Consider the following 27,001-nt stretch of genomic DNA (forward strand, 5'->3'; position numbering starts at 1 on the left):
AGCACCACATTGCACAAATATAACATACTCCTAATAGAAGATCAGATAGTTAACCAAACCAAGCATGCTTAACAACTTGGAAATATAGAAATTGTATTTGTTTCTCATGTATTTAGTACAGCCAAATTCGATTTATTTCTCACATGGTATACAATAACAGAATGCACCCACAACAATTGAACATCGCATTGCAGAATGGAACCAAACAGTTAACTAAACACCACAACAAATGAACCAAACATTAACTGAGCACCACATCGCACAATGTATAACAAGCTAGAAGATCAAACAGTTAACCAAACCAAGCATGCTTGACAGCTTGGAAATATAGCAATTGTATTTGTTTCTCATGTATTTTGTAAAGAAAAATTCGATTTAGGTCTCACATAGAAGACAATACAAAATTCCACCCTAAAGAATTGAACATCACATTTGCAGAATACACCTTGTAGTCTTTGTCGAAGGCACCAAGGGTGGCCTCGAGAAAACGCCATGAACTGTCGTTTAAAGCAGCCAACCATGTCACGACGTCGACGGTGGCCTCGACGGCGAGGTGCTTCTCCAAGATCTGGTGGTCAGGACAAATGGCATCCTTCGCGACCTCATCCGTACGTGCAGCCGCGATTTGCTTCTCCACTGCCAAATGCTCCTTGAGCTCCTAGCTATACTATGTGCACCATGGCATAGGGCGGCGCTTATTTGGTGGAGGGGTCGGTGATTTGGGTGGAAGGTGTCGTGCCGGCGGTCAGGGCATGTGGGATGTCGAAGGAGGAGGAGGATGGGGGTCTGGAGTGGATTACCTGCTTGGATAGACGAGGCTGAGCAGCGTGAAGGAGGGTCGCCGACGAGAGGGCGATGCTGCAAGCAAGGTGTGAAGGTTTCAACTTGGAAAGGAAGGCGAAAATAGGGGAAATGTGGCTTTTGGTAAGGGGGCGGGGAGGTAGATATTTCCATGGAATCCGAAATTTTTGAATCGGTTCGGCGAAAAAACTGGCGCACAAAGTATCATTAGACACGGTCCCTTATTCAGAAGTGTGTATGATATGTGAACATCACAAAAGATTCGGATAGCTTAATCCGTGTGTGATGATTTTGAACATCAAAAAATTTGGTTCCAATTTCCCTGGTTACAGTGGTCATCCACGTTATTGCATAATTTGGGTACACAGCACACCCATACTTCTTAATCGAGCAAGTTCAGCAATTAAACAAAGCTAGTTGGCCTAAACATTACTCTAACAAATTAAAGACCGATGCTCTTAATTAAATAAAACAAAGAGTACTACTACGGCTAGTGCTCGTCGATCTCCGCCGCCTCCTCCATGTCCAGCTCGCGCCCGACAGTCTCCTGGGGAAGGGGCTCCATGGCATCCATCACACCATACTCGACAAGCATCTCGCCATCCACGTCCGTCATCTCTTTGGAAAATGCCGCCATGAGCTGGGCGTGGGTGGCGACGATCTAGGCTTGGACGGGCTCCGTCATTGCAAGGTATGGGGCGAAGGAATGTACGGTAGCTTGAATGCTCTCGACGACTGCTAACTCTTCGGCTGTTGGTTGCCAATCATTCTCGGAGAAGCTTCGTTCGATATGTGCGGTGACCTCCACAAGCTGGGCGTGGGCGGCCTCCATTAGGGCTAAGGCCGCCGCTGCAAAACGGACAACTGTTGTGCCACTCTCGCCAGTTTCTATCCCCGAGGCAGATGTTGCTTCCACCACCTGAGAAGCAACAACGGCCGTTTAGGCTGCCTTAGCCACCTGGTCACAGATTGCGGCCGCGCTCATGCACCTTGTTAGCACGTTCATGGCGGATGCGGCCGCACACTTGCTAGAGTGGGCCGTCGAAGCTGCCCTCACGATGCGGATCCACGTCCCCATCTTTCATTGGCGACGACTGAACAGTGAAATGATATTTGAGGAGCGAACTAGTGTGGTTGACACGCCGGTTGTGGACTGTAGCCGACGCACCTTCTCGCATAAGCCATAGGCGTACTATACACCGACGACGCTCCAGGATATTTTCTACTGCATCTCACATGGTTGGATATAATAAACTATGTGGGATCTACTTCATTTTTCATCTTGATTTGAATTACATAATGGGGTCACAATGGCAATAGACGGTGTTTTAATTGCTAGATCTTTTATCTGTAGTGAACATGCAACTATATGTGTGTCGTAAAAAATTACAATTATTTAGGGTTTGTTTAAATTTGTTTTCTAGCCATTTCAGTGCACAATTCAAAATTAAAGCACATGCACATGCTCGGATGCACCAACATGGGTTGTAAAATCATATATGTGTCCATGGGTTTATGCTTATGTCCCATGCAAGAAATGGGGATGAATTTCGATCACCACGGCACCGTGGTTCTCCAGCAAATGTTAAGGTACTTGCTTTTGTAATTCTAGTAAATCCAAAACCCGTCCGAAATTCATGAACCTTAGTATGCTATAATGGAATGGCATCAACATGCTGGGGTAAAAAACATTGTCCCATTTGGGGCAGGTTGTGGTATAAGCTTCTCACAAACCAGAGTTTCTCACAAGAAGTCTCATGGTTCCGTTAGGGAAACGTGTCACTTTTGGGGACAAAATGATATTCGTCGCCTCTTCTTCCTTTCACTTTTTCTTGGTGTCAACATAGAACAACAGGAGTGTCGTGTTAAATTTTGGATTTTTTTCAGGGATCGTTTGGACATTTTTATACGTTAATTGAGTTTTCTAGGCATTTATGTGCATAATTCAAAAATGAACTACATGCACATGCTCCAGTCCATAAAAATGGGTTGCAAAATCAAATGTTTGTCCTTGGTTGGAAGATTAGGTCACATGCAAGAAATGAGAACGAATGTCAAACACCTTGACACCGTCGCTCAGCCGCTAACATTGAGATACATGGTTTTAAAATTCTAGTAAATTGAAAACTCGTTTGAAATTCATGAAACTTGACATGATATCATGGAACGGCAGCGACATATCGTGGTAAAAATATTGTCCCATTTGGGTAGGTGTGGGTATAAGCTTCTCGCAAACCAGAGGCTCTCTCACAACAAGCCTGATGATTTCGGTAGGGTACGTGCCACCTTGGGGGATGAAACGATATCTGTTGTCTCTTCTTACTTTCAAAATTTTTCTCATGTTAACATAGAACAACATGAGTGGTGTCTCAATTTTTGGGATTTTTCGGGGTTCGCTTGGACATTTTTATACATTAACCGAGTTTTTTATGCATTCATGTGCATAATCCAAATTTGAACTACATGCACATGCTCTAATGCATATAAATTAGTTGAAAATTTAAATATGTGTCCTTGGTTGCATGCTTAGGTCCCATGCAAGAAATGGGAATGAATGTCAAACACCCAGCCATCGTCACTCGGCCGGAAACATTGAGATACTGGGTTTTTAAATTCTAGTAAATCCAAAGCTCGTCTGAAATTCATGAAACTTGGCATGCTATCATGGAGCGGCATCAACATGCCGTGGTAAATTTTTTTGTCCCATTTGGGGCAGGTTTGCTGATGTGCTTCTCTCAAACCAGAGCTTCTCACAACAAGCGTGATGGTTTTGGTAGGGAACATCCTACCTTTGGGGACGAAACGATATCCATTCCCTCTTATTGCTTTCCAAAAAATTTCTCATGTCAACATAGAACAACAAGAGTGTCGTGTCAAATTTTGGGATTTTTTCGGGGTTCGTTTGGACATTTTTATGCATTAATTGAGTTTTCAATGCATTTATGTGCATAATTCAAATTTGAACTACATGCACATGCTCTAATGCATATAAATTGGTTGAAAATTCAAACATGTGTCCTTGGTTGCATGCTTAGGTCCATATAAAGTAATAGGATCATCATGAATTTGTCATGGGCCACGACCGAGGTGGAGACCCTGAGGAAGGCGTTGTCCGCGGCCGAAGACAAAGCGGCCAAAGAACGTATTGAACGGGAGAAACAAGAAGCCCGAGTGGGTGAGGTGCAGCAAGAGCTCGAGACTCTTGCCAAGAAGCACGAGTCCTTGGAGCTTGACTCCAAGACGCGGGAGTCTGAGCTCGCGCAGGCGCTTGAAAGTGTCCGGAACACCAAGGCCGAAGCCCACAAGGCCCTCCAGGATATTGATGCGGCAAAGAAGATAGCAGCGGGTAAGGCATTCAATATGCAAAGCAAGCATGTGAAAGAGACTTTCCTTTTTCTTACACGAGTTTGGAGCTCTCCAGGAGCGTTTGCAGATCTTCCCCGCAGCATTCTGGATGCCGCAGAGTTTTACCGAGCTGAGGAGGGGAGCTCAGCGGAGGAGTTGTTCTGGTCTCAGTATACTGGGACCGAACACCCCGTGTCCTTGAGCGACCAGCTGAAGCAGCTGGTCGAACTTCACAAGGCGGCCGAATAGGCCATGAGGGGCCTTATAGTCCGGATGTGGCCTGGCGAGCCCCTGTCCGGCAGCTACTTCGGTCTGGTGCAACGGCTGGTGGAAGCATGCCCATGGCTTGAGGTCATCAAGCGGTCCGTCTGCATCAAAGGTGCACGCGGGGCTTTTGCCCAGGCGAAGGTGCACTGGGCAAAGCTGGACGCCGTGAAGCTTGTGAAGGAGGGGCCGCCGGAGGGCAAGGAGCATCGCCACCCCAAGAATTATTATGAGGGTCTCCTGGAGGGATCCCGCCTAGTGGCAGATAAGTGTGCCAAGGATGTAATTTTTGAATGAACATGCTCATGTGATCTTGTAATATGAAACGAGTTCATTTGCGCCATGCGACGCTTTCTTAATTTAAAATATTACCTTCTGTGTGGACGTTTATAAAATCTGAGAGTTCGCCAGTTGTCAGCTTCTGCCCCCATGTAACTAGTACCGGGGTGTTCGGGATAAACCTGAACACTCTTTACCCCAATTTTGGGTCCTCCAAGGGAGGTGTTCAGCACAACGAACCAGGCAATCGGACTATAACGCTTTATCACTCCCACTTAGCCATAGAAGTCTATGATTTTAAATTTTTGGCGAAGCCCCTGGTATTCGGAGGGCCGAATTTGGGGCGCTATACACGCCTAAGCCGGACAAGGCCGACTCCTCGCCCAAAGCAGAAAAAGTCTTTAAGGACCTAAAACCTCTCGTACAGCGACCAGTCTCTCGCCTTATCATGACAGTCAGTTTTTGGCTTTCTCTACTGAGGTGCTCGTCCGGAAGAACCGGGACACAATCGCAGTAGTTCTCCCACCGCTACCTTAGCTGATATAGCGGAACATAAGGTACCAAAGCATGGGAGCCAGGCAACCCAACATTTGACCCAAGACATGATTCGGAGCTGATACATATAATGCTATAAGTTCGGGGTGCCGCACTATCAAAAGTGTTCGGACTTCTTGCGTCGTATTACGGGGTGAACGAGAGCCCCTGGCGTACTGACCGTACCCGAGCGTGCATGTGCGGAATGTCGTAAATGGACATATAAGAGAAAGAGAAAAACATAAATAATGCAATTAAAGATTAAGAATATGCATTGTTATTTGAATAATGAGTCGAAGCACACTGGTACAAGTAGTGCAATAAGCGTAAAGTAGGACGATTCGAAATAACCTATCCAAGGCAAGCTATGCAATAATAGAGAAAAGCGTGCATATCAAGTATTACTAGAGACCACCTGGCGGTTCCCGTGTTCATCTTAGCTTCTTGCCGCCTTGGTTGTTGCTTCCGGAATGTGTTCGGCCGTTGAATTGTCGGAAAGGCCTTCGAAGAATTAGGCCCTTAAAGAGAGAGGGAATGTCAAAGGTATACAGCCCCTGGTGTGGTTAAGCCACAATGCGGGGCGTGTCCTGATTGTGCCCCCGCCTATGTCCATGGTATTTTCAATGCGCAGTTATTTACACGCGGCACGAATTTCGTTGCTGCACGGGGACTGGGACGGGGGCCGAATTGCTAGGCAAGCGCCGATCGCACCAGGCGATCCTGTTGCAGATTATTCCGGACTCGCTTCAAGGTGTCTGAGGGCTATAACGCCGGATGGTTGGTCTGTCTGAACAGGCTGCTTTGTGCCTCTGCTGCAAGGGCCGCAGTGTGCTCTTCCGTATGGAGCGAGCGTTTTGTGTTTCCATTTACTGTTATGACCCCGCGAGGACCTAGCATCTTGAGCTTGAGGTATGCGTACTGCGGCACTGCATTGAATTTTGCAAATGCTGTCTGTCCGAGCAGTGCATGATAGCCACTGCGAAACGGGCCGATGTCGAAGATTAACTCTTCGCTTCGGAAGTTATCCGGTGATCCGAAGACCACTTCCAGTGTGATTGAGCATATGCAATGGGCCTGTACACCTGGGATGACACCTTTAAAGGTGGTTTTGCTGGGTTTGATCCTTGAGGGATCGATACCCATTTTTCGCACTGTATCCTGATAAAGAAGGTTCAGGCTGCTGCCGCCGTCCATAAGGACTCGAGTGAGATGAAATCCGTCAATGATGGGGTCTAGGACCAGTGCGGCAGATCCTCCATGACGGATGCTAGTGGGGAGGTCCAGGCGATCGAAAGTGCTCGGACAAGCAGACCATGGGTTGAACTTTGGGGCGACGGGCTCCATCGCGTAAACGTCCCTTAGTGCATGCTTCCGCTCCCTCTTGGGAATGTGGGTTGCGTATTTCATGTTTACTGTCTTTACTTGTGGGGGAAACCCCTTTTGTTCCCCTGGGTTCGGCGGTCGGGGCTCCTCCTCGTCATCGCTATGCAGCCCCTTGTCCTTGTTTTCGGCATTTAACTTGTCGGCCTGCTTGGACACCCATCATTCTCTATTGGTGTGATTGGCTGGCTTTTCAGGGGTGCCGTGGATTTGACACGCGCGATCCAGTATGCGATCCAGACTGGACGAAGCCAGAGTATTTCTTTTGAATGGCTTTTTCCGCTGACCGGATCTAGAGCCTTTGAATCCAGCGTTGACTGCTGTATCTTCGTTGTTATCACCATTATTGCGGCGCTTTGGTCTATTACGACTCTGCCTACCGTTAACGTCTTTGGTATCCGAGGTATCCGGATTCCTTGATGTATTGTTGCTGCGAGCCAGCCAGCTGTCATCGCCCGCGCAAAAGCGGGTCATGAGTGTTGTGAGGGCTGCCATAGATTTCGGCTTCTCCTGGTAGAGGTGGCGGGTGAGCCACTCGTCGCGGATGTTATACTTAAATGCCGCTAGGGATTCTACATCCGGACAGTCTACAATTTGATTTTTCTTATTCAGGAACTGTGTCCAGAATTGTCTGGTCGATTCCCCTAGCTGCTGGGTTATGTGGCTCAAGTCATCAGCATCCGGTGGCCGCACATAAGTGCCCTAGAAGTTGTCAAGAAATGCATCTTCCAAATCCTCCCAACTGCCGATGGAATCTGCTGGCAAGCTATTCAGCCAATGCCGAGCTGGTCCTTTGAGTTTTAGTGGGAGGTACTTGATGGCATGTAGATCATCACCATGGGTCATGTGGATGTGAAGGAGGAAATCCTCAATCCATACAGCGGGATCTGTTGTACCGTCGTATGATTCGACCTTTACGGGTTTGAAACCCTCCGGGAATTCATGATTCATAACTTCATCAGTGAAATATAGGTGGTGTGCGGCGCCTCTGTGCCGGGCTATATCCCGACGTAGTTCATATGAGTCTTGTCTACTATATTCGGCCAGGCCGGATTTACTCTTTGTGTATCCGATGCGATGATCATCGTCCCGTGTGGGCGCACGTGTTCGTGTTCCGTATATTGACCTTGCGATTTTTGCCTTGCTGTCCAAGTTTTCTCGTAGGTCCTCTGTGTTGTCCCGGGCCTTAGTATCCTTGACTGAGTGGCGACAAGGTGCGGACTGTACTTTATGCTGAAACGCCTCTCTGGCTCGGCCGCGTAGTGGCCGGTCAGCCGCATCATACACCGGTGAATGAGGCTTCAATGCTTCCTCCTCGAGGTGAGGTAGCAACCTGCGTTTGGGGTAACTCTTGGACAGGCGCTCGAATTCATGCTACTGGGCCGCAAGGACTTAGGTTCATCTGTCTGCTAGCAAGTCTTGATCAGCTTGAAGCTGTTGTTGTTTCTTCTTTAGGCTATTTGCCGTGGCCATAAGCCAGCGCTTGAAGCGCTCTTGCTCGACGGGGTCCTCAAGCATGATAAATTCATCGTCGCCGAGGCTCGCCTCATCGTCGGAAAGAGGCATGTAATTGTCCTCCTCTGGTTCTCCATCTGCTACCTGCTCTGGAGGGCTAGCTTGTTCGTCCTCCAGCTCTTCGCCGTGCTGGAGGGGATTGTTGTTGTCTTCGGCGCTATCCGGAGTGTTACTATCTCCTGTGCCGGTATCACTGCTCTTACTGTGGCAGGACTTAGATCGGCGCTGCTGACGTTGGCGCTTGGGTTGCTTCTTGGAGGGGTCATCCTCCGCTTTCTCCTTGCCTTTGGCTTCTTTGGGGGTGTCCAGCATATATATATCATATGATGAGGTGGTGGTCCAGTGCCCCGAGGGCAGTGGATCCTGTTCGTCTCCGGCTTTGTCGTCCATACCGTCGAAGTCTTCGGAGCCGAAGTCGAGCATGTCGGTTATGTCGTCAACAGTAGCTACTAAGTGGGTGGTGGGTGGGCAGTGAATTTCTTCATCGTCCGCATCCCATTCTAGCCGGACATAGTTCGGCCAAGGTTCTCCTGACAGGGAGAGAGACCATAATGAATTTAGCACATCTCCAAAAGATGAGTGCTGAAAGATATCCACGGAGGTGAACTCCATGATCGGTGCCCAGTCAGACTTGACGGGCACGGATACGAGCGGCTCGGAGTCCGTGGTCGAGGATGAATCCAGTGGTTCAGCACCACGGCTCTCGTAATGGGTGAAGTCAGTATCCGGATCCATCGCCACTGAGAATGCGGCCTCCATGGTGGGGTCCATCCCTCCGCTCTCGGATGGCGCGACTTGCTCCGGATTAAAGGCCGGAGTAGCTCCGGATGCGATCTCCCGAACATTGTCCGACAGCAGAGTTACGTCATGCTCGTCGCGACTACGCGGCGCGTCCGATATGGGCTCGAATCCATCGAAGATCAAGTCTCCGCAGATATCTTCCGTGTAGTTCAAATTTCCAAATCTGACCTGATGGCCAGGGGCGTAGCTCTCAACCTGCTCCAGATGGCCAAGCGAATTGGCCCGTAGTGCAAAGCCGCCGAATATGAAGATCTGTCTGGGGGGAAAGCCTCACCCTGGACCGCATCGCTAGCGATGATCGAAGGAGCCATCGAGCCTTATGGTGACGACACAGTGGAACCCTCAATGAAAGCACCAATGTCGGTGTCAAAACCAGCGGATCTCGGGTAGGGGGTCCCGAACTGTGCGTCTAAGGCAGATGGTAACAGGAGGCAGGGGACACGATGTTTTACCCAGGTTCGGGCCCTCTCGATGGAGGCAATACCCTACGTCCTGCTTGATTGTTGTTGATGATATGAGTATTACAAGAGTTGATCTACCACGAGATCAGGGAGGCTAAACCCTAGAAGCTAGCCTATGGTATGATTGTATGTTGTCCCACGGACTAAAACTCTCCGGTTTATATAGACACCGGAGGGGGCTAGGGTTACACAAGGTCGGTTACAAAGGAGGAGATATACATATCCGTATTGCCTAGCTTGCCTTCCACGTCAAGTAGAGTCCCATCCGGACACGGGACGAAGTCTTCAATCTTGTATCTTCATAGTCCAACAGTCCGGCCAAAGGATATAGTCTGGCTGTCCGGAGCCCCCCTAATCCAGGACTCCCTCACTTAGGTCCCATGCAAGAAATGGGAATGAATTTCAAACACCCTGCCACCGTCACTCAGCCTCAAACATTGAGATACCTGGCTTTTAAATTCTAGTAAATTCAAAACTTGTCTGAAATTCACGAAACTTGGTATGCTATCATGGAGCGGCATCAACATGCCGTGGTAAATTTTTTGTCCCATTTGGGGCAGGTTTGGGTATAAGTTTTTCACAAACCAGAACGTCTCACAACAAGCCTGGTGGTTTCAGTAGGGAACGTCCCACCTTTGGGGACGAAACCATATTCACTGCCTCTTATTGCTTTCAAAATTTTCCTAGTGTCAACATAGAATAACAAGAGTGTTGTGTTAAATTTTGGAATTTATCGGGGTTCGTTAGGACATTTTTATACATTCACTGAGTTTTCTAGGCATTTTATGTGCATAATTCAGATTTGAACTACATGCACATGCCCTAGCGCATATAAATTGGTTGAAAAAACAAATATGTGTCCTTGGGTGCATTCTTAGGTCCCATGCAAGAAATGGGAATGAATTTCACACACCAGGGCACCGTTGATTGTCGGCAAAACATTGAGATACTTTGTTTTCAAATTCTAGTAAATCCAAAACTCATCTGAAATTCGTGAAACTTGGCATGCTATCATGGAATGGCACCCGACATGTTGTGGTATTTTCAGTGTCCATTTTCAGAGAAGGCGCACTCGAATAACAGCCAACAAAGGCACTTTGAAAAAATAGCTGCCACATTAATATCTCAAACGTTTGTATAATTCAAATCGTGTGTGTTCTGTTAACCATTCACATGCCGCCACGTGTCTTCATTTTAATGGCTATAGGAGGTGCCGTGCGGACAGCTGCTTGACTGAACGCGAGGCGTGCGAGTGCAGTCCGGTGCGCAGGATAACTGAGAGGCGTGCAAGCTGTCCTCCAATGCGCAGGTTCACCGGGAAGCGTGCGAGTTGTACGCTATGCAGGCTCACTGGGAAGCGAGCCGTTTGACTTCCATGGCCGCCCTCCTTCCTCTCCATTAATGGTGCCCGAGCCGTTGTTTAATACGGGTGGCCTTGCTGTTCGCCTCCCATTCCCCTCCCTCCCGCAGACCTCCACCAACGCCATGGCGTAGAATGATCATCTGCCACTAGTCTTCAAGTTTGGTGAAGTCGACTCCGAGCCGGTGGAGATAGAAAATAAAGAGGAATGGGGCCTCATGGACATGGCCCTGAACGAGCTGGCCGCGGCGGTTGCTGCCCCCGCTCTCGTCCCAGCTCACATCCCCGCGCCCGCGCCAGCGACCATTCCCGTAGCATTGACGAGATGGTCACCGAGCACTATCGCAGAGCTGGAAGCCGCGGGTGTCAACGAGGTCTCCGCGGTCCCGCACGAGCTCGTGTACATGCTAGTGCCAGCGCCCATGCCCGTGCCCATGCGCGCCCCTCCACCCACCACGGCGCCGGTCCCCGTACATTTGGCTGCACCTGTTGCGCCCGTGCCCATGCGCGCGCCCCCCTTAGCGGCATGCGACCGCTACAAAAAAAGACATATCCGTGACATTTTGGGCCGAACGAAATTTTTTCTGTCATACATATGTCACTTCTATGACGATAATTGTGACAAAACCCGGTATCATCATAGATGTGGTGGGGTCCTAATTCTATGACAAAAAATCATGACAGAAAATGGGCTTTTCGTCCTGGGCGGGCCGGTGACGCAGTTGCATGACATTCTTTGGGCCGTCCATGACGGAAAAAACATGGTAGAAGCGAGGGGGAGGAAATTTTCAGGGAGTTCCCGGTTACGGTGGGAGGTCGGGGCCGAGCGATGCGCGTTTCTCTTGTACACGTACGCGCGTGTGTGCGAGGCGATGGCTCTAACTGAACCCGAGCGAGGCGTTGGGCTCTAACTGAACCCGAGCGATTGCACTGCAGGCTACGCGTTACTGAATCCGAGCGATCGATCGATGGCTGTTAACTGAACCCGATCGAGCGATTCCTTCTCTACTGCTGCTAACTGAAGTCGATCGATTGGATGAACAGTGAGCATTGCGGTGGGGGGGGTGGATGAACAGTGAGCGGTGGCGTTGCCTCTGGATGAACAGGACCCCGTGGTGTGGTGGAGGGCTGGATGAATAGTAGACGGTGGAGGGGTGCCCCTGGAGGGGTGGTTGAAAAGGACCCCATGGTGTGGAGGGCTGGATGAATAGTAGACGGTGGAGGGGTGGTTGAACAGTAGCCGGTGGAGTAGCAGGCGGTGGAGGCTGGATGAACAGGAGCCCGTGGAGGCTGGAGGAGGTCGATAGTAGCCTGTGGAGACTGGAGGAGATTGACGGTGGAGATGAACAGTATCCCATGGAGTCCCATTTTGCGGTACGCCACACCCCTCCCGATGAACAGGACCCCCGTTTCGACCGTAGGAGGTCTGTTTCGTCCGTTTTGCGGTACGCCACACCCCTCCCGATCAACAGGACCACCATTTCAACCATAGGAGGTCCATTTGCTCCGTTCTGTGGTACGCCAGGCCTCTTTTCCATCGCCTATTCCGTCCAAGCCCTCCCGATGAACACGACCACGCATTCCGTTCCGACCCAGCCGGTTGGCTCCCACGCGTTCCGCTGCCTCCAGATGAACATGATGCATTTCTTTGCCTCCCCATGAACACGAGGCATTCCGTTGCCTCCCCATGAACACGACGACGACACTGTTTCTCCGTTCCGACCCAGCCATGTACACGAGCCCTGGCCGTACGTATGCGCGAGTAGGCATTCGAGACCCCGCCTGTATGTACACATACATGGCCGTATTTTCTTTCTTGCACCCTGGCCGCTGTACGTACGTGTACGTGCTACGTGCACGCCTCTACTATGACACGTGCGCGCCTCTACATCGACCAGTATGTACGTACACGTTCGCGACCAGAATGACAATGCTACATACGCTTCGACCAGGTGGGTCCCGACTGTAAGGCACTTCCTTGCCTGCGAAGATGTAGATGGTGGGTCCTAGCAGTCAGGGGGGCGAATCATTTTTTTGCCCAGACGCACTTCCTTGCGTGTGAAGATGTAGCAGGTGGGTCCCAGTAGTCAGGGGGAAACATTTTTTTCGCGAAATACAGTGGCCCGTCTGGTGGGTCCCAGCTGTCAGGTGGAGGAATCATTATTTTTCGCGTAATAAGGAGGCACTTCCTTGCTGCGGCCGTGGACCCAGCTGTCAGCCTCTCCACGTACAGTCCATGTCCGATGGAAGTCATTCCTTGACCACATTGACCACGCCACGCCAAGAGCACCAGGGTGGTGGACGACGGCGAGGCCTAGGAAGGGGACGACGGGGAGCCGGGGAAGACGCGACAGTGGAAGCCCGCGCAGAGAGGAGTACGAGGGTTCACTGGTTTGGCTGTGGTGTGAGGCTGCCTTCGCTGCAGGGCCTGTCCAGTGGTGGGAATAGTAGGGGGCGGTGAGGCCTCCGTGGCAGCATAGCCGGCCACGGGAGGCAGGAGCTTGCGGCACGACTGGCGCTGCTTTGGGAGGCTGGAGCAAAAGAAGACCATAGGTTGAAGAAGCACGACGGCCGTTGGATGGACATGGTACGGTCACTGCAGCTAGAATCGTTTATATTGACTAAGTCGACAAAGCCCTTGGTACGTCAACTTAGTAGGCCCACAGCTCAGTTTCCGAAATGGTGCGCCCCAGATGTCAGGGGTAGGAATCATTTTTTGGGCGGGTGAAGCTAGAATATCCGAGATTGAAGAAGAAGCGAGGCATCCGTTGGATGGACATCCAATGGCCACCGCTACTAGAACCGTGTGTTGACTATAAGTTGACAAAGCCTTGCATACGCGTCACCTCTGTTTTTTATAGGGGACGCATCAACTTAGTAAGGCCAGAAGTGTGTGGCAGAGAACTTATAGCCCATTTGAGATTTGTACGAATGTGTAGCCTATTTTTGAATTCTAATGGAATTTACTACAGCCCATTTACAGTTTGCTAAAAGTACAGCCCATTTCAATCAACCGTTCAAAACAGAATTCAATAAAATTTCCCACATTTTGATGGGATCCGAAATATTTTTATCCCGAAATTTCTAGTCAGATTAAATACAATTTCAATATAAATTTATATTACGTGAAAATACAACGAAACATTGCGCTCGCAACAATTAATGAAATTAAAATTTTCAATATCCAAAAATAATATTTTATAAAGTAATCACGTGTTTGGTGCATTTTTTTATAGTTACTACCCAGTTTTTATAATTACATCCCATTTATTATTTCTTAAAGCCCATTTTCTTGTTAAGACTAATGCATCCCTCCTGGGAAAGATTTGCAGCCCAGCGGGGCGGAGAATAACAAATTGACCTTGCCTGTGTATTCCTAAAAAAAGTATAGCTGGGCTAGCCATTTTCAACTTGAAAAATATTAATATCTGGGCTGGATATCTGGCCTGGGCTAGACAGGTCACAGCCCGCCCAGTTAATACCTGCAGCGATGTTTTCATTGTTATTCAGAGGAGAAAAATTAATATCTGGGCTAAACATCAAAAAACTCTGCAGTACTCACACCTTAAATATAAAAATACTGCTCGAGTTGCTTGGTCCCAGCTGTCAGCCGCTTCTTGTGCAATTCTCTTGTTTATTGACTACTCCCTCCTTTCCGATTTATAAGGCTCAATTCAAAAATCTCACCAACCAAGGTAGATGATGAGTGGTGGGATATTTTTTGTAGTTTGCAAAAGCACCCAATTAATGCTCTTGTTTTCCTCAAAAAATTATGTTTACGAATGCATTAATTGCAATGCATGCATGCATAAAGTGCATGCATTGGTCAGTTTTCTCTTAATACTTGCATGCAATAATTTAATGCACCTTGAAGTCTGAACATGTGATGGGGAACAACCAAATTGAGCCTTATAAAATGGAAAAGCTAAAATTTTGAGATAAGCCCTATAAACCGGAAAGGAGGGAGTACTACATAGGTTGACAATGGTGTGGGACCGTGATGTCAGGAAACCAGGAGGAAGCAAAATAAATTATAGTTATATATATATATATATATAAAATAAGGAGGCACTTGCGTACGTGAGGCTATGGACCTGGTGGGTCCCCATTGTCATCCCTCCAAATAAAGTCATCTCCTCCCGCGCGCGCTTTCCGCCCGAAATAGTCAGCGCCGCCCTACCCGCTTCCCGGTGCAAGCGATTGCTCCGCCTTCAAATGAAACAAGTGCTATCCATCTGCCGCCCACATTAATGATATGCGGTTGCCGAGGCGGCTACTCCAGCGCCACACGTCCGTCCCTCTGCCCGCCCACCATTGCTATAGAAACTGCTGCGCCGGCCATAGCCGCAGTCATCCACATCCGTTCCCTTTCTCCTGTCCACACCACTACTGCCCACCATGGCTTCCTCACGCTCCAGCGCTCTTTGGGACGGGCAGACGACGGACCACAAGGAGATGGCAGCCATTTCTGCTGACCGGCTGGCCGGCAGGCAGCCGGAGGACGACGACGTCCCAATGGAGAACATGGTAGCCGATGATCCGGCGCCAACCCCCTCCGTCGCGCCATCCTCGCTGGTGCATTGCACCATGACCATCGGCGAGGCCCGTGCCCAATATATGGACAGGGTGAGGCAGATGCATGAGGAGCAGTTCCGGGAGGCGCAGGTCGATGCCGCCTACAACCACCATCTCCTCGAGGTGCACCTGCAGGCGGAGGAGCAGATCGCCGCGGAGCGGGTGGAGCAGGAGGCGCTGCTCGACTCGTACCGCTCCGCCCGCAAGGGCCGCCTCGAGCGCTGGCGGTACCGCATGCAGGTGGCGGAGGCTGCGGCCGCCTACAAAGAGGCTAGCAAAGAGGGCGATGAAGCAGGCGAGGTGTTGTTTGGCGAGACCAAGGATGAGGAAGAGGACAATGCCGGCTCTGACGGGTCCCCGCTCCACTGGCGTCGACGAGGCCCTGCTCCGCCGAGGTCCTGCGGTGCCAACAACGAGGCAGAGGACACCACCGGCTCCGCCAAGGACCCGCCCCACCAACAACAAGGCAGAGGACACCGCCGGCTCCGCCGAGGCCCCGCCTCACCAACAACGAGGCAGAGGACATCGCCGGCTCCGCTGAGGCCCCGCCCCGCTGCCAACGAGGCCACGCCACATAGAAAACGAGGAAGAGTAGAACATGGTAGGTCGCCGCCGCTCGGGTGCAAGTAAGGCCACCGCTGCTACCCTACGGTTGAAGCCAAGCTAGGCGGGTTGACCATTGACGGCCGGTTAGCTTCTTGGCGGCGACGTGGAGTCGGAGAGCTGTGCTGGAGAAGAACGATACTTCTACTTAATTGTTGGTGTAGTTGGCTGACTGACACGTGGGCCCAATAGGCCACATGTCAGTTATGCAACTGCACCTGCAGTTAAGTCACCGAAGCTTCTGTTCGGCTCAGCGGGACACAGGTGGTAGCTTCCGTTAATTAATTATACCTTCAGCGCACCCCTTTTTAGTTGAAGAATGTATGAAATGTAATGAAATCTGGCATGTTTATATGAAATCCGACTGTGTATGAATGAATTTATTTCGATTAGTTCGAATTCCTGTATCACTGGCATTGGATGAACATGCAAAACAATACGTACTAGCATTATTCCCAGGGTGATCACCTCGTTTGCAGCAGTTTCACATGTACTCCCTCCGGTCCTTTGACCAATCTTATACAAAAAATTATGCACTTTCACAATGTGCGAAGTAAAAAGGAATAGAAGGAGTACAAAGAGTTTGAGCAGCTTTTTAGCATTTCTGTACATTGCAATCAAACACGCAGGCCTGGCAATTCATAGAGAACATTCGAAACAATCCATGATTATGCATCTCAGCGACTCACATGTCAGAGGAAATATTTACTTCACAATTAAAGAATAAAGAAAAAATTGATCGACGCTGCTGACAGCAAAGGGCGTCCCATTCGAAAATATCAAACGCATGTCTTGCTAAATCAATGAGCAAAATTTGACAAGGTTGTTCCATTCCAAAATATCAAATGCCTATGATTGTGGAATGGGCAGGGTTTGCCATCAGTTCGGACATTGACATGGCACCTCGTGCTAAATAAACCAACTGTTCTTTTTGTGCAGTTCCACCTAAATCAACCAAATTCGCGTGTAGCTTGTATGATTTCGCCCTTATATGTTGCAACGCCTTGAAGTTATCGGCACCTCCTTTCTTGTGGTGGAAATGAATGATTCGATGTATTCATGAACATTTTGTGCAGTTCTCATTGAAATCAAGCTGAGCACCCCTGTTTGCACAAATACAAAAAAGTGATTAGTATAAAGCAAACTGTACTATGAATTGACAGTTTCAACAGGCACATACATGGTCCATGTAGAGAACACTTTTAGAAAATGGAACTCACCAGAAAGAATCCTAGAACAACATTGTACTCGCGCATCACAGCAAAAAAGATGGAGATTTGTCAGTCCTTCTGAGCTGAAGTTAGTTTGGTCTTGTGGGGAGTAATGTAACCATCCTTCAACTGCTCCTTCTGATGAGAAGATAGACAGGGCTTCCTCATCCTGGCATAATCAGAACTAGTCACTTCACGTACTCCATATTCTTCTTCAATGGAAGATGATCCTGTTGTGCAAAGACAAGAGGACTACTAAATGCTAGCATCCCTGTTTGCTCGAAAAAAAGGAAAGGAAATATTTAAAACAACATAGATGAAGCACTTCTCAAGGACAATACCACTTTTTCATAACAGTATCTAAACAGTAGCACAACACCAATAGAGATGACAAAGCTCAATCATATGGATGAAATCAGTGGGCGAGTACCAACCTTTGTCAGGAGGCTTATTGTGTAGAGCATACAGATGAAGCACTTCTCCAGAACCACCTGTTGCTATCTACGGTGGTGGCCATGCTTACTATATACTCCTTGATTAGTTTAATGTTTCCAACATCTTCTTGTGCAGTTCCATTAAAATATATGGTATCTTCAAAGAAGATCCCTGTTTGCACAAGTTGAGATAATTACATATTACATTAAGAGTGGCATCAAATCAGTGGCAAAACAATTGCTCGTTCTAGCCATAGCAATAAATTAAGATGCAAAACTATATCATTACTTGTGTCATCACAGTTCCAGTGCTTCATTATAGCACCGGGAGTTGATTTTTGTTTTTGTTCCACTTGTTCTTCCCCTTCATCACTTGGTTCAATAACAGACAAGCTTCACCTTCAATGTAAGATTTGGCATGTCAATTAGGGAGCACAAATATAGTACTAAACTTAATTTTCTGATGAAAGTGGCAAAATACAGGCCAACAGCTGTGAAATATCCTTATCTTACCTCAATGGGATATTACGGTGCACATACAGATTGGAAGTCTTGTCTCCATTTGTGCAGTTCACTAAAATCAAGCAACATTATCGTACAACTAGCACAACATATGAAAGCACACTGCAGAATCATATGAAAGAAGGCTAGTACTGACCTCTCATGATGCAGAATTCAAACAGCTCACAAGAAGAAGATCCGAACCAAATTCTCCTTAACGGATAGGAAGAAAGATCTCCTCTTGTGCAGTTCCATTAAGATCAAGCAATCAAGCAACGTTGTCGGTGTGACATTTTGGTTGAACTGCACAAAACACTCTTAAAACAAAAGTGTTTTGTGCAGTGCAACAAAAGGTCACAATGGCAACGAGGTGAAGTAGATAACCCTGTTTACACAGAGGTGCAAAGGAAACAATTAGTGGTCAATAACGGTGGATGACACAGAAGCCAACAAAAAGAAGCATCTAACTTATCTAAATGGGAAAGAAAGCAAGACAGTAGCATTTCTCAAATGGTGGCATTGATTAATATTAACATAGAATTTATATTAACAATAAAATTCGTTAAACATGTAATTTGCTTTTAACTGTGGCATTGCATCAACTTTCCAGCGGCATTATTAGAGGGTGTTTGTTTACAGGGACATTTTGGTGTAGGGGCTAAAAAAAACTCCGTGTCAGTCCCATCTAAACCAAATAGGAGGGACGTTTAGGGACTAAAAGTGGGCATTTGTTGCTAAAGTGTAACGCCCCGAGACCGTTGTGCCAGGTGTCTTCTAGTTATTCGCTGATGTTGCCTTGTCATTTGCTTGTGTGTCATGCATTTCTTATCATGTCATCATGTGCATCGCATTTGCATAGATGTTCGTCTCACGCATCCGAGCATTTTCCCCGTTGTCCGTTTTGCATTCTGGCGCTCCTATGTCATCCGGTGTCCCTGAGGGAGTCCTGGATTATGGGGTCTCCGGACAGCCGGACAATATCCTTTGGCCGGACTATTAGACTATGAAGATACAAGATTGAAGACTTTGTCTCGTGTCCGGATGGGAATCTACTTGGCGTGGAAGGCAACCTAGGTAGTACGGATATGGATATCTCCTCCTTTGTAACCGGCCTTGTGTAACCCTAACCCTCTCCGGTGTCTATATAAACTGGAGGGTTTTAGTCCGTAGGACAACATACAATCATACAATAGGCTAGCTTCTAGGGTTTAGCCTCTCCGATCTCGTGGTAGATCAACTCTTATAATACCCATATCATCAAGAATAAATCAAGCAGGACGTAGGGTTTTACCTCCATCAAGAGGGCCCGAACCTGGGTAAAACATCGTGTTCCCTGCCTCCCGTTACCATCCGCCTTAGACGCACAGTTCAGGACCCACTACCCGAGATCCGCCGGTTTTGACACCGACATTGGTGCTTTCATTGAGAGTTCCTCTGTGTCGTCGCCATTAGGCTTGATGGCTCCTGCGATCATCGATAGCGATGCAGTCCAGGGTGAGACTTTTATCCCCAGACAGATCTTTGTGTTCGGCGGCTCCGCACCGCGGGCCAACTCGCTTGGCCATCTGGAGCAAATCGCAAGTTACGCCCCTGGCCACCAGGTCAGGTTTGGAAGCTTAAACTACACGGCTGATATCCGCGGAGACTTGATCTTCGACGGATTCGAGCCTCCTCCTTGTGCATCATGCAGTCCCGATGAGTACGATTTAGCTCTACCATCACACAGTGTTCAGGAGATCGCATCGGCAGCCGCTCCGACCCTCGATTTGGAGCCAGTTGTGCCGTCCATGGACGGGTGGATAGACCCCGCCATGGAGGCCTTACCCTCAGCGGTGATCGAGCCGAACGTCGACCTTACCCTGCATGAGAGCCGTGTTGTCAAACTGTCGGATCCTTCTCCGGCCACGGACTCTGAACCGCATGTGCCCATTCCTAGCGAATCCGATTGGGCACCGATCATGGAGTTTACCTCCACGGATGTTTTTCAGCACTCGCCCTTTGGCGACATACTGAACTCATTAAGGTATCTCTCCCTGTTAGGAGAGTCCTAGCCAAACTATGTCCGGCAGGATTGGGATGCGGATGACGAAGAAATTCGCTGCCCACCCACCACCCACTTAGTAGACACTGTCGACGACTTAACCGACATGCTCGACTTCGACTCCGAAGACATCGACGGTATGGACGACGATGCGGGAGACGAAGAGGAACCACTGCCCACCGGGCACTGGACAACCACCTCATCATACGATATATACATGGTGGACACACCCAAAGAAGGGAATGGCGACGAGACAACGGAGGATGACCCCTCCAAGAAGCAACCCAAGCACCGACGTCAGCGGTGCCGCTCTAAGTCCCGCCAAAGCAAAAGTGGTGATACCGGCACAGGAGATAATAACACTCCAGATAGTGCCGAAGATGGCAACAATCCCCTCCAGCACGATCTAGGACAGGAGGATGGAGAGGCCAGCCCTCCAAAGAGAGCGGCAGATGGAGAGGCGGAGGATGATAATTACATGCCCCCTCCAAAGACAAGGCAAGCCTCGACAATGACGAATTCGTCGTGCTAGAGGATCTCGTCGAACAAGAGCGCTTCAAGCGCCAGCTTATAGCCACGGCAAATAGCCTTAAGAAAAAGCAGCAGCAGCTTCAAGCTGATCAAGATCTGCTAGCTGACAGATGGACTGAAGTCCTCACGGCCGACGAATATAAACTAGAATGCCCCTCCAAGAGTTACCCAAAATGCAGGTTGCTACCCCAACTGGAGGAAGAAGGGTATGACGCGGCTGATCGGCCACCTCGTGGCCGCGATAGAGAGGCATTCCAGCCAAAAGCTCAGCCTACACCCCGACGCCATTCAAATAAAAAGGCATGGGGAAATACGCCAGACCTGCAAGACGTATTGGAGGACAAAGCAAAACATGCAAGATCGATCTACGGATCATGAGGGCGCGCCACTACACGAGACTATAACTGCCACGCTGGACACATCAAAAGTAAATCCGGCCGGGCCGAACACAACAGACAAAACTCATTCGAGCTGCGTCGTGATATAGCCCAGTACAGAGGCGCCGCACACCCGTTGTGCTTCACAGATGAAGTAATGGATCATCAAATCCCAGAGGGTTTCAAACCCATGAATATCGAATCATATGATGGTACGACAGATCCCGCGGTATGGATCGAGGACTATCTCCTTCATATCCACATGGCCCATGGTGATGATCTACACGCCATCAAATACCTCCCACTCAACCTTAAAGGACCAGCCCGACATTGGCTCAACAGCTTGCCAGCAGAATCCATAGGTTATTGGGAGGACCTGGAAGCCGCATTCCTCGACAACTTCCAGGGCACCAATGTGCGACCACCAGATGCCAATGACTTGAGCCACATAATTCAATAGCCAGAGGAATCGGCCAGGAAATTCTAGACACGGTTCCTAACTAAGAAAAATCAAATCGTCGACTGTCCGGATGTAGAGGCCCTAGCAGCTTTCAAGCATAACATCCCCGACGAGTGGCTTGCCCGGCACCTTGGACAGGAAAAGCCGAAATCTATGTTAGCCATCAGGACACTCATGACCCGCTTTTGCACGGGAGAAGACAGCTGGCTAGCTTGTAGCAATAACATGTCAAAGAGCCATGGTAATTCGGATACCAATGACAGCATTGGCAGGTCACGTCGCAACAACATAAGCGCCGCATTAACAGCGACAATACCGAGGATACGACAGTCAATGCCGGATTCAAAGGCTCTAAACTCGGTCAGCGGAAAAAGCCATTTAAAAGAAGCACTCCAGGCCCGTCTAGTTTGGACCGTATACTCGATCGCTCGTGTCAAATACATGGCACCCCCGACAAGCCAGCCAACCACACCAATAGGGATTGTTGGGTGTTCAAGCAGGCCAGCAAGCTAATTGCCGAAAACAAAGATAATAGGCCACGTAGAGATGACGAGGAGGAGCCCCGGCAGCCGAATACTGGAAGACAGAAGAGGTTACCCCCACAAGTGCGGACGGTGAACATGATATACGCAACCCACATACCCAAGAGGGAGCGGAAGCTTGCGCTCAAGGACGTATATGCGTTGGAGCCAGTCGCCCCAAAGTTCAACCCATGGTCCTCCTGTCCGATCACCTTCGATCGCAGGGACCACTCCACTAGTATCCGTCATGGCGGATTCGCCGCACTAGTCTTAGACCCAATTATTGACGGATTTCACCTCACTCGAGTCCTTATGGATGGCGGCAACAGTCTGAACCTGCTTTACCAGGACATTGTGCGCAAAATGGGTATAGACCCCTCAAGGATCAAACCCACAAAAATGACCTTTAAAGGCGTCATACCAGGTGTAGATGCCCATTGCACAGGCTCAGTCACACTGGAAGTGGTCTTCGGATCCCCGGATAACTTCCGAAGCTAAGAGTTAATCTTCGATATAGTCCCATTCCGCATCGGTTATCATGCACTGCTCGGGCGAACCGCATTTGCGAGATTCAATGCTGTACCGCATTATGCATACCTCAAGCTCAAGATGCCAGGACCTCAGGGGGTCATTACAGTTAATGGAAACACAGAGCGCTCTCTCCGAACGGAGGAGCACACCGCGGCCCTCGCAGCGGAAGCACAAAGCAGCCTCTTAAGGCAATCCACTAGTTCGGCGATTAAGTACCCGGACAACTTCAAGCGCGCCCGGGGTAATCGGCAACTGGACCGCCTGGCACGTCTCGAGCTTTCATAGCAATGCGGCCCCCACCCCGACCCGAGCTAAATGGCGAAATTCGTGCCACGCGTACATAATTACGCATTAAAAATACCATGGGCACAGGTGAGGAGGGGGGCACAACTACGACACGCCCCAAGACGGGGCTTAAACCGCACTAGGGGCTTCCCGCTTTGTTATTTTTCTCTCTTTCAGGACATTAATCTCTGGAAACCTTGTCCGGCAGCATGATTGCCGAACACATGATGCAGCAACCAAGGAGGCAGAAAGCTATATCACACCACGGAACTCCCAGGTGGATTACGATCACGAGAAATACTTGCTTTAATATTATTCCTCAGCTTGCCCTTGGAGGGGACATAGTCCTACTTTTTGCTTATTGCACCGCATGTATCATTCTGCTTTAACGCACCTTTTTCAATAAACAATGCATAGCATTAAGACTACTATTGCATTCTTCTTATATATATATATATATATATATATATATATATATATATATATATATATATATATATATGTTCATTCATGACATCCAGCACCCGTACACTCTGGTACGGCCAATACGCTAGGGGCTTCAGCATACCCCATAATACGGCGTGAGAAGTCCGAACACTTTCACAAGTGCGGCACCCCGAACTTATAGCATTATATGCATGAGCTCCGAATCATGTCTTGGGTCAATAGTTGGGTTTGCCCGGCTCCCATGTTTTGGTACCTTACATTCTGCTATATCGGCTAAAGTAGCATTGGGAGAACTATTGCGATTGTGCCCCAGTTCAGCTGGGCTAAGCACCTCAGTAGAGAAAGCTAAAACTGACTGTCATGATAAGGCGAGAGACTGGTCGCTGTTCGAGAGGTTTTCGAGTCCCTAAAGACTTATGCCGATTAGAGCGAGGAGTAGGCCCTGTCCGGCTTAAGGCGTGTATCGCGCCCCAAATTTGGCCTTCCGAATACTACGGGCTTCGCTGAAATTTAAAATTATAGAATTCTATGGCTAAGTGAGAGTGATAACGCATTATAGTCTGATTGCCTAGTTCGTTGTGCTGAGCACCTCCCTCGAAGGACCCAACAATGGGAACAAGAGTGCTCAGGTTTATCCCGAACGCCCCAGCACTCGTGGCATGGGGGCAGAAACCGACGACTAACCATCTCTCAGATTTGATAAACAGCCAAATAGAAGGTAATATTCTAAATTCAAACAAGCGTTGCATAGCGCATATGAACAAGTTTTCATAACTACAGGATTACACGAGCGAGTTTACTCAAATATTATATCTTTCGCACACTCGTCCGCTACGAGACGGGCACCCTTCAGGACACCCTCATAGTACATCTCGGGGCGGCGATGCTCCTTGCCCGCCGGCGGCCCTTCCTTGATCAGCCTCATGGCGTCTAGCTTGGCCCAGTGCACCTTCACACGGGCAAAAGCTCGGCGTGTACCTTCGATGCAGACGGACCGCTTGACGACTTCCAGCCATGGGCAGGCATCCACAAGCCGCCTCACCAGGCTGAAGTAGCTGTTCGGAAGGGCGTCGCCAGGCCACAGCCGCACTATAAAGCCCTTCATGGCATGTTCGGCCGCCTTGTGTAGCTTGACCAGCTGCTTTAGCTAGTCGCTCATAGGCACCGGGTGTTTGGTCCCAGTATATTGGGCCCAGAACAACTTCTCCGTTGAGCTTCCCTCCTCGTCCTGGTAAAACGTTACGGCATCCGACACGCTGTGGGGAAAATCTGCGAATGCTCCTGGAGAGCTCCGGATTCGGGTAAGTAATAAGTAATTTACTTTCACATACTTGCTCTGCATAAGGAATGCGTTACCCGTCGCTATTTTCTTCATCGCCTCAATTTCCTGAAGGGCTCTTTGGGCTTCAGCCTTGGCATTTTTCGCGCTTTCGAGGGTCGCGGCAAGCTCGGACCCTCGCGTCTTCGAGTCACACTCCAACGCCTCATGCTTCGACACAAGAGCTTGGAGCTCTTGCTGCACCTCGCCCACCCGTGCCTCGTGCCTCTCCCGCTCGGTGCGCTCCTTGGCCACTTTGTTTTCAGCCTCGGATAGCGCTTGCTTCAGGGTCGCCACCTCGGTTGTAGCCCCTGGCAAATTTACGATAATTCTTTCATTTTGCAATCGCTTTCTTTTTATACATATCCATAGACTAGGTACTACTTACCTTTGTTCTCCTCGAGCTGCCTCTTGGCAAGGCTGATCTCGTCCTTGGACCCTTTAAGGTCCTGCTTTAGTGCGGCGACCTCCGCAGCCAGTGCGGTAGAGGCCAGCAGCGAAGCCTGCATACGCATATAGACATGCTTATATTAGACTCCTGCGATATAGCTTGATCCTTTGTTCGGCTTTTCTTTGTGAACACTGAATAGAGCATCAGGGGCGATTGTCTATGCGGTAATATTTTCCCCATATTTCAAAAACTTGCCTCAAAGACTTTTAGAAGGCTGGCACATGCTTCAGTCAGTCCGCTCTTGGCGGACTGAACCTTCTAGACTACCGCACTCATAATAGTGCGGTGCTCCTCGTCGATGGAAGCGCTGCAAAGCGCTCCCAGCAGATTGTCCGGTGCCTCTGGATGGACAGAGGTCACCGGCACAGGTGTCTTGCCCCTCTTGGAAGGAGGCCACCTGCCCGAGTCCGGAACCACTGGAGGTTCCGTCCCGGTGTTCGGCTGAGGGCCAAACTCGGAGCCCTCGGGGGCCTTGTTCCCTCTGCTCCCAGAGTCCGGAAGGTCACCTTGAGGCGCCTCCGGGACTGTCTCCCCTCGACCCGGTGCCTCTTGAGACAACAGCTCGGCGTTGTCCATAGGGCAAGGGGAGGTGGCGGTCGGAAGTGGATCGCTATCCATATCCGACGAGTCCAGGGGGCCGTCCGACGAGGATACGTCGATACGGGCTCGGGACGGTCTGCATAATCATGATTCAGCGTTTGGAGAAGCAGTGCGACAAAGGAATGCTATGAGTTACTCTGGTATCTGAATACTTACGACTTCGCCAGGGGCTTGGCCCTGGGCAGCCACTCGTCTTCGCCCTCGGCAGCGGTGGTGGAGCTGTCCGGAAGGAGAGTCCTTCCCTTCTTGGACCCTTCGGCCCCCCTAGTTGGGGCGGCCTTCCTTTTCTTGTCTTCCCCGACTGGAGGGGGAGCGTCTTCATCTTCCACCTCGTCTTCGTGGGAGGAGTGCGCCGAGGAGTCCTCGGACGATGAGTCAGATATCACCTGGCGCTGGGAACTCTTTCGGGTTCCCTTGGCCTTCTTGGTCTTCTCCGGCTCCATGTAAGGAGCCGGAGTCAGCATCTCCGTCAGGAGAGCGTCTGCTGGGCCTTCGGGCAAAGGAGCCGGACAGTCGATCTGTCCGGCCGTCTCCTGCCAGTCCTGTCAAAGGTACGGGAGCTTAGATCCCGCGTAAAGTCAAACTATGAAAAACAAGTATCCTGTAAGAGGTAAAACAGCTTACCGCGCTGGCTTAGCGCTTCGCGTAGAATCCGCAATCCTCGGTAGTGGGAGGGGGAACCTCGGCGCCCTTGAATAGCACCTTCCAGGCATCCTCGTGTGTTGTGTTGAAGAGCCTATTCAGAGTTTGGTGCTGGGCCGGGTCGAACTCCCACAAGTTGAAAGCCCGTTGTTGACACGGGAGGATCCGGCGGATGAGCATGACCTGGACTACATTGACGAGTTTGAGCTTCTTGCTCACCATGTTTTGGATACATGTTTGGAGTCCGGTCAGCTCTCTCGAACTACCCCAGGACAGGCCCTTCTCTTTCCAGGAGGTGAGCCGCGTGGGGATGCCAGATCAGAACTCGGGGGCCGCTGCCCATGCAGGGTCACGCGGCTCGATGATGTAGAACCACCCCGATTGCCACCCCTTTATGGTCTCCATGAAGGAGCCCTCGAGCCATGTGACGTTGGGCATCTTGCCCACCATGGAGCCTCCGCACTCTGCCTGGCGGCCGCTCACTACCTTCGGCTTGACATTGAAAGTCTTCAGCCATAAGCCGAAGTGGGGCTTGATGCGGAGGAAGGCCTCGCACACGACGATAAATGCCGAGATGTTGAGGATGAAGTTTGGGGCCATATCATGGAAATCTAGGACGTAGTAGAACATGAGCCACCGGACGAATGGGTGGAGAGGGAATCCCAGTCTGCGGAGGAAATGGGTAAGGAACACTACCCTCTCGTGGGGCCTGGGGGTGGGGATGGGCTGCCCC

This window comes from Triticum dicoccoides, chromosome 3A, assembly GCF_002162155.2.
Source record: "Triticum dicoccoides isolate Atlit2015 ecotype Zavitan chromosome 3A, WEW_v2.0, whole genome shotgun sequence".
Lineage (NCBI taxonomy): Eukaryota > Viridiplantae > Streptophyta > Magnoliopsida > Poales > Poaceae > Triticum > Triticum dicoccoides.